The following is a 9,953-nucleotide window of genomic DNA, read 5'->3' as shown; positions in this document are numbered from 1 at the left end:
ATTACTCACTACTGTTTCTAAATCAGCATCACCTGTATAGCTTCTAAGATAAAAATATGTCCAGAACCAGTTTCTTCTAACATTTGGCATATGTGGTGGCCATGAGAACATGCCTCTCAGATCTCTGACTGCAGGGAGTATAATTTCTTCAGTTCACCAATGGCCCCAGTTGCTTCTCTCTGAAACCATCACATTTGTATTGAGGCCATGCTGGAGGCCAGGCATTTCCCTACTTAATTAATTTCTTCTACATTTAAGCGATCCTGGCATCTGATTTGTTGGCAACCCAAACTGGTCTTAGCTGTATCAGTAGTAAACCTAGACAAAGACAGTAAGTTCAAGATTTGGGCTGGTTGCCTACTCTCCGGCAATTGAACTGAATACCATCCTAGTTAGCAGGGGCTCACAGTCCGTCGTTGACACAATGTCTGGTCAAGGCACTCAAGTGGCTGTTCTCCTGCTCTATGTACATCCCCTCCTCCACCAATCCCTGCTTCGCACACATGACTATCCAATCTGCTTAACTATAGGGCTTAATCAGTAACAGCCTATGTCCTTGTCCATGCCCCAGCCTCTGTTTTCCCTGATAACTCATGAGCCAACCTGATGTCAATTCCCCCTATAAATGGTAGCCTCTTTCTCCCCCAAGTAAGGAAGATTGCTGCAATGTCCTGCCTGCCGTTGGCCATATATACGGTGGAGTATTGCTCCAGGACCCTTTGTTTTGGACTTGTAAGATCCCCTATCCAGTAAACCAATGATGTCTCTGTCACTGTATCTGAGCTCTTTCTTCAGTCTTGAGGCTGGGCAACTACAAGGCTTGCAGGCCTGTGGGGTACAGCCCAACACACAAGGTGACAACACAAATGTTAAAATTTCAGCAGTAGTAACCTGGGAAAATGTCCCAGTGGAGGAGAATGCTATGCTATGTGTAATGATAGGCATTCAAAAAAAACAATCCTGGACACAGCAGTTAAGAATCTGCCTGCCAATGCAGGGGACACGGGTTTGAGCCCTGGTCCAGGAAGATCCCACATGCCATGGAGCAACTGGACCCATGTGCCACAACTACTGAGCCTGCGCTCTAGAGCCTGTGAGCCACAACTACTGAGCCTGTGTGCCACAATTACTGAAGCCCACGTGCCTAGAGCCTGTGCTCCATAACAAGAGAAGCCACCGCAATGAGAAGCCCACACACTGCAATGAAGAGTAGCCACCGCTCGCTACAACTAGAGAAAGCCCACGTGCAGCAATGAAGACCTAATGCAGACAATAAACAAATAAATTTTTTTAAAAAATCCTAATCACTGCTAAGTTGTTTTGGCACACTATGGAAGGATAATGGTTAACAAGCCATTAATGGTTAAATGTGAAAGCACTATGTCCTCTCTAATAACCCACAGGATGTCCTTATCTCAGATAGAGGAAGGGCTGACACAGCTGAGCAGTAAGCTGAAGACTTAATCGTTAGTCTCAGAGTCCCAGAGTCCCAGAGATGTTTGAGTGCTCAGCCAAGGCAGGTATATTATGTAAAAGTCAAGTTCCTGGTGGGAAACCTGGGACACTTAAACATGAGATGGGATCATCTGAAAGGATACCCCTGAGGATGTTGTCTCTGCAACCCCTGAAACCTACGGATTTACATAAATGATCAACAATTCCCTAATAAGAGCTATCACTTCTGTTTTGCTAGAAGATGTTATAGAGACCTGTCCCTCATAAAGCATTACCTGCTCCCATCAGAAACTTTCTGTTCGATCCACCAGACCGATAACCACAAGCATTAAAGCTGAGCAGAACCAAGAATGGATCCAATAAAAGATGAAAGATATGATGTACCTAAAGAGTAGCAAGAATAAGCATTTACCAGCAGGAGCCAAAGGAGAATTCCTAGGATTGATTTTGAGAATGCTTAATCAAGCAGAGGAAGAAGGTAAGAGTGGAAAAGAAAGAATTCATTGATTTGGGGATATTTCTTTGGACACAGGATTTTTTTTTTTTTTTTTTAGCTGTATGCGGGCCTCTCACTGCTGTGGCTTCTTCCGTTGCGGAGCACAGGCTCCAGACACACAGGCTCAGCGGCCATGGCTCACGGGCCCAGACACTCCACAGCATGGGGGATCCTCCCGGACCGGGGCACGAACCCGCGTCCCCTACATCGGCAGGCAGACTCCCAACCACTGCGCCACCAGGGAAGCCCTGGACACAGGATTTTAGCATCTTAACGATGTCTCCAGGGAATGGCCAATTCATTGCTGAGATGGCTCATAGAGGTCTGGAAAAAATAATGGCCACTGTCAACAAAGTGGAAATTCCTGATTTGTCCTAGAATAAAACAGAGAAAGAAACAGAGAGGGGGAGAAATGGAATAATATGTGAGGCTAGAAAAACTAGCACAGGACTATGTTCCATAGGAGGGCTCAGGGTATACACCATTCACCAAGGCCATAAGGTATGAGCTGGTGAAAAGGGCACCCCCCTTGGCAGACCAGGTATGGTGGCAGGAAAGGCATTCACAGAACTGGGTTAGTTAATATCTCAGGAGATGATGGGATTCTGATGTAATTGAAGGCAGGTGTTATGATGCTCAACTGCCAAACCCAGGAGGCTACAATTGCTATGAAGACCAGCAAGGTCATAGGGGCAGCCAAGGTCACTGGAACTGCAGGGAATTGAGACAGTTAAGAGAGAATGGGGTCCCAACATGCAAAATTGACAGCCAGCCAACCAGGCGCTGCTTACTATCTGTCACTGGGAGGGTTGGGAGGTAAGCAAGAATAGAGGAGCAGGACCCTACACTAAAAGTGATTGCTCTAATAAAAAGCTACAATCCTTTGCTCATTTTCCAGACTTGAGCTGATTTTCAGGTCCAGAATAGGAACCCAATGGCTTAAAATGTGGCCAGGTCCCTAGGAAAAAGGCCCTGGCTTATACACTGTGACGATCCTCCCAGTCCTTCCCCTAAAGGGATATACAGCCTTTTACTTAGGTGAATGTACACTGGGAAAAGAAAAAATACTGGCTGATGATTTAAGAGAAGAAGGCAGGCTAGCAAGAAGGCCAGAAGCGCTAGGGAAGGTTTTAAGGAGAAAGCACACTGACTCAATAGGATTAATTCCCATCTACTATTTATCATTTTAAAAGCTGTGAATCCAGTTATACAATGTATGTTCTATGACCACAATGGAATTCAATTTGAATTCAGTAACAGAAACATATATGAAAAATACCCAATTATTCAGAAACTAAATAGCACAGTTCTATACAACCCACGGGTCAAAGAATACATAAAAAGAGAAATAATAAAATAATGAAAATAAAAATACAACATATCAAAATTTATGAGATACAGCTACTGCCTATATAAAATATTTCTTTTGTCTCCATCTGTAATAATTTTATTTATGTTTATTCATTTAGTATCTAGAATTTAAGCTTTATGGGGCAATAATATCATTTTTATCTCCATCGTACATGTAGTTCCTAGCATAATGCCCAGTCACAATTAAAGAAATATATATGTATGTGAATCCCATCACTCAGAAGCAACTACTACAAAAATTTAAGTGTATATCCTTCCAGAATTTTCTAGACACATATAAAGATATTTACATTCTTTTTTACAGTAATGGAATAACACTATCCACATCAGCTTGTAGACTGCATTTCCTCAATTAACAATATATTATGAAGTTATTTAAATGCAAGTAAATGAAAATTTACATCAATTACTAGTGGTTGTATAGTATTCTATTTTAAGGACTTATCTCGATTTATTTAATCTCTACCAATAGACATTTAGGTATTTCTGGGTTTTATATAAATAATTTTTATTTTAAAATGCAATAATTCACATATACCCACACATCACACTTATTTGACTATTTTTTTAAGAATAAATTTCTACAGGTAGAATGACTGGCTTAAAAGGTGTGCACATGTAAATGTTGGATACAAAATCACAAATTCTAGAAATAACATACAAATCTCATAGCATACTAAGCTAGTTTTTTTAAAAGCTAGTATCTTGATCTTGGAATCAAGTATACATTAATACTTTTATGTCTATCATATTTATAACTTTCCCCTTTTACTCAAATAATTATTAAAATGACAATTCTTCTTTGCAGCATCCTAGTAGCCTGTTAACAAAATACTGATAACAATTGTACATTTTAAGATTTGTGTAATATTTATAAACCAGCTGCTGTTATTTACAAACTGTTGCTGAAAAAAATTACACTACCAATAATGGCTAATTGTTGAGCAGAGTGAACTTGACCAAGCACTTATTTTGCAAATGCCTTGAAACTTGAGCAGACTATTTGATGTTAAAAATACCTACCCAAGGTGAAGCTATTCTTTCTCCTCTCCTACAGATCCTTTGTCACTACTTTGGCAGGTAAGTGCTCTGGGAATCAAATTCCAAGTTTAATACACTGTTACTCCAAAATAGTGTTCATTTTAGCCTCAATTTGCCATTGACAAGATACAGATAATAGCACTTGTATAACAGCTGCCTGGCAGAAAAATGAGATGTATGTCAGATAATTACTAGAGTCCCCCATACTAGTTTCAGGCACTTTACACTACTATACTTTCATAATCTCGCCACGAGATAAGTAGAAATACTATGAATGAAGAAACTGGAGCAACAAAAATTTAATAGTCAACAGTAAAATTAACAGAAAAAAAAACCTATCATAACTTAGATAATCCCACATCATACTGCAGCTATCAAATAACTGGTCCCTGAATAAGATTATGTCCTTAATTAGCTCTTTGCTTATGACAAGATTTAAATAGGACATTATATCTCAGATTTGAAGAAAAGATGGCACCAGTCCTGCATACCAAAGGGAGTTTCAAAACCACCTAAGCAGAATTTGCAAGTAAGATGCCTGAGACACTGTTTTGCTCCCCTACCTTAGGCTCATGTAGGGTCTCACTGACTGTTTAGCCAATCTGTCACCTCCATCTCCTCGCAAAACAAATGAGCATGAAGAGAAAAAGGAAGGTGAAAATTAGAAGAGATTAGGAGGAGGAAGACTGCTATGGACCACTATACATGCACTACCACCCTGAAGCTTGCAGAAAGGGGCATTGACGGCCTAGTCAGACAGTTTGGCATATTTCCTCTGGAGGATGGAAATCACACCTGCCTGACATCAGACTCACTTGATAAATCTGCCTGACAGCTGACCCTGGCTAGCCTATCTGGATGAAGGCAGAGTCAGGAGAGACTGTTCCACTGAACTCAATGTGTTTCTGACACAAAAGACAATTGGCCTGGGTGGGTCCCACCCAAGAAGACTGCCTGTCCCACATCCAGCAGGGAGTAAACTTTCCAGATTTCTAAGAACTGAAGTAAGAGCTATACACAGTCAATCAGAAAATACATTCACCAGCATCAACAAAATATAGGCCGAATATCTCCAAACAATGGAGGAAGGAAGGTATGGTGTTATCCAAAGAGTAACAAAAGCACTTTTGCCAGTAAAAGTTGACCTTACACATCTGCCGTGACCAAAATAAACAAACATAAATCAGTGCCAGACAAGCAGTATCAATAAATATATCTGCCCTCTCCACACATCTTTCAACACCAAAGGAGGAGCAAGAGGCAGCCTCATGAGTGGAAAAGAGGGTTCACTCTCTGAAGAAATGAAGAAGCTAACCAGGCCCCTCTTTCCATAGCTGGTGACCCTATCTAAGGAAAGGGAGAATCTTTAACTTCAATAAATCTGAAATTTCTATTTCATGGAAATAAATATTTGAATGATCTGAGATTGTCTGAGAAACTAGGAGGACCTAAAAGTAAACTGAAAAGTCATGAACTAGCCTTAAGTTTATCCATGGGGCAAGAGGAGAATTGGTCCCATAGAAAAGGTTTTAAAGATTAATGGGAGATGAATATTAGGTTGCTTCATGATTGCACACTCTCTGTGTCCCACTATTTCAATATAATGATTCTACACTGAACCTAAATATAATAGTATCAATAGACTACAAAGCATCAAATATTTCACAGTCACAATCTGTCAAATAGCAATTGAATATCCCACAATATGAAAAAGACAAGTTCTTGTTATGGTTCTTCAATTAAAGAGGCACTGTTAAGTAACAGACTTCAGCTATACAATGTGAATAGCAATGAGTCTACAGGTACTGATTAAACTCCATCTATGTATCCATTTCTCTTTCTCTCTCCTTCAAAGGAGTATAAATTCTGATTAAAGAGGCATTAAAATACCTGTAAGTTCAACTTTCAACTGAAAATTCAATGAGTTTTGAAGTTAAAAATATATATATTACAATAGGTTAATAAAATTTGAATTTTTTAAATAGGTGTCTTATTATTCAAGTAAACTTAGTTTTGTTTGAATTTGACATGTCCTTGTTCCTAAAAATAAATAGGATATTTGATACTAGAAAATTCTGAAAAAGAGCTAGGAGTAAAGATACCATAACTTATCTGTTCAAATCAGCGCATGGTCCGAATCTATTGACACTTCATAAATATTTCATTTATAGAAACAAAAAAAGCAATAACATAAAAATAAATAATAAAACCAACGACTAACAGTATATGAACATTTTAACCTCTTTAATATAAGCATATTTTCATATATTTTTATATGTCTAAGTATCCTTAACAACCATGCATTTTATATTCACCTCAGGTTTCACTAACACACGATAAGAAATGGACTTTTAGGCCCTGAACCAAGATGGTGGAGTCGAAGGACATGCTCTCACTCCCTTTTGTGAGAACACCAGAATCACAACTAGCTGCTGGACAATCATTGACAGGAAGACACTGGAACTCACCAAAAAAGATACCCCACATCCAAAGACAAAGGAGAAACCACAATGAGACGGTAGGAGGGGAGCAATCACACTAAAATCAAATCCCATAACTCCTGGGTGGGTGACTCATAGACTGGAGAACACTTATACCACAGAAGTCCACCCACTGGAGTGAAGGTTCTGAGCCCCACATCAGGCGTCCCAACCTGGGGGTCTGGCAATGGCAGGAGGAACTCCTAGAGAATCAGACTTTGAAGGCTAGTGGGATTTGATTGCAGGACTTCAACAGGACTGGGGGAAACAGAGACTCCACTCTTGGAGGGCACACACAATGTAGTCTGTGCATCAGGACCCAGGGGAAGGAGCAGTGACCCCAGGGGAGACTGAACCAGATCTACCTGCTAGTGATGAAGGGTCTCCTGCAGAGGCAGGGGGTGGCTGTGGCTCACTGTGGGGACAAGGACACTGGCAGCAGAAGTTCTGGGAAGTACTTCTTGGCATGAGCCCTTCCAGAGTCTGTCATTAGCCCCACCAAAGAGCCCAGGTAGGCTCCAGTGTTGGGTTGCCTCAGGCCAAACAACCAACAGGGAGGGAACCCAGCCCCACCCATCAGCAGTCAAGAGGATTAAAGTTTTACTGAGCTATGCCCACTAGAGCAACACTCAGCTCTACCCACCAATACTCCTTCCCATCAGGAAACTTACACAAGCCTCTTAGATAGCCTCATCCACCAGAGGGCAGAAAGCAGAAGCAAGAAGAACTACAATCCTGCAGGCTGTGGAACAAAAACCACATTAATAGAAAGATACACAAGATGAAAAGGCAGAGGGCTATGTACCAGATGAAGGAACAAGATAAAACCCCAGAAAAACAACTAAATGAAGTGGAGATAGGCAAACTTCCAGAAAAAGAATTCAGAATAATGATAGTGGAGATGATCCAGGACTTCAGAAAAAGAAAGGAGGCAAAGATCGAGAAGATGCAAGAAATGTTTAACAAAGACCTAGAAGAATTAAAGAACAAACAAACAGAGATGAACAATACAATAACTGAAATGAAAACTACACTAGAAAAAATCAATAGCAGAATAACTGAGGCAGAAGAATGGATAAGTGACCTGGAAAACAGAACGGTGGAATTCACTGCTGCAGAACAGAATAAAGAAAAAAAAAATGAAAAGAAATGAAGACAGCCTAAGAGACCTCTGGGACAACATTAAATGCAACAGCATTCACATTATAGGGGTCCCAGAAGGAGAAGAAAGAAAGGACCAGAGAAAATATTTGAAGAGATTATAGTCAAAAACTTCCCTAGCATGGGAAAGGAAATAGCCACCCAAGTCCAGGAAGTGCAGAGAGTCCCATACAGGATAAACCCAAGGAGAAACACACCGAGACACATGGTAATCAAATTGGCAAAAATTAAAGACAAAGAAAAATGATTGAAAGCAGCAAAGGAAAAATGACAAATAAAATACAAGGGAACTCCCATAAGGTTAACAGCTGAATTCTCAGCATAAACTCTACAAACTAGAAGGAAGTGGCAGGATATAATTAAACTGATGAAAGGGAAGAACCTAATACCAAGATTACTCTATCTGGCAAGAATCTCATTCAGATTCAACGGAGAAATCAAAAGCTTTACAGACAAGCAAGAGCTAAGAGAATTCAGCACCACCAAACCAGCTCTACAACAAATGCTAAAGGAACTTCTTTAAGTGGGAAACACAAAGGAAGAAAAGGACCTACAAAAACAAACCCAAAACAATTAAGAAAATGGTCATAGGAACATACATATTGATAATTACCTTAAACGTGAATGGAAGGCTTCCTTGGTGGCGCAGTGGTTGAGAGTCTGCCTGCCAATGCAGGGAACACGGGTTCGTGCCCTGGTCCAGGAAGATCCCACGTGCCGTGGAGCGGCTGGGCCCATGAGCCATGGCCGCTGAGCCTGTGTGTCCGGAGCCTGTGCTCCACAACGGAAGAGGCCACAACAGTGAGAGGCCCGTGTACAAAAAAAAAAAAAAAATCAAACAATAAAAAACGTGAATGGATTAAATGTTCCAACCAAAAGACACAGGCTTGCTGAATAGATACAAAAATAAAACCCATCTATAGATCTATAGGTCTACAAGAGACCCACTTCAGATCTAAGGACACATACAGACTGAAAGTGATGGGATGGAAAAAGACATTCCATGTAAATGGAAATTCAAAGAAAGCTGGAGTAGCAATACTCATATCAGATAAAATACACTTTAAAATAAAGAATGTTACAAGAGACAAGGAAGGACACTACATAACGATCAAGGGATCAATCCAAGAAGAAGATATAACAATTATAAATATATATGCACCCAACATAGGAGGACCTCAATACATAAGGAAACTGCTAACAGCTATAAAAGAGGTAATCGACAGTAACACAATAATAGTGGGGGACTTTAACACCTCACTTACACCAATGGACAGATCATCCAAACAGAAAATTAATAATGAAACACAAGCTTTAAATGACAGAATAGACCAGATAGATTTAATTGATATTTATAGGACATTCCATCCAAAAACAGCAGATTACACTTTCTTCTCAAGTGCACAAGGAACATTCTCTAGGATAGATCACATCTTGGGTCACAAATCAAGCCTCAGTAAATTTAAGAAAATTGAAATCATATCAACCATCTTTTCTGACCACAGCGGTATGAGATTAGAAATGAATTACAGGGGGAAAAACGTAAAAACACAAACACATGGAGGCTAAACAATACGTTACTAAATAACCAAGAGATCACTGAAGAAATCGAAGAGGAAATCAAAAAATACCTAGAGACAAATGACAATGAAAACACAATGATCCAAAACCTATGGGATACAGCAAATGCTGTTCTAAAAGGGAAGTTTATAGCTATACAGGGCTACCTCAAGAAACAAGTAAAATCTCAAACAATCTAACCTTACACCTAAAGGAACTAGAGAAAGAAGAACAAAACCCAAAGTTAGCAGAAGGAAAGAAATCATAAAGATCAGAGCAGAAATAAATGAAATAGAAACAAAGAAAACAATAGCAAAGATCAATAAAACTAAAAGCTGGATGTTTGAGAAGATAAACAAAAGCAATAAACCACTAGCCAGACTCATCAA

The sequence above is a fragment of the Phocoena phocoena genome, chromosome 3, assembly GCF_963924675.1.
Source record: "Phocoena phocoena chromosome 3, mPhoPho1.1, whole genome shotgun sequence".
NCBI classification, from domain to species: domain Eukaryota; kingdom Metazoa; phylum Chordata; class Mammalia; order Artiodactyla; family Phocoenidae; genus Phocoena; species Phocoena phocoena.
This window is presented reverse-complemented; position numbering follows the sequence as displayed.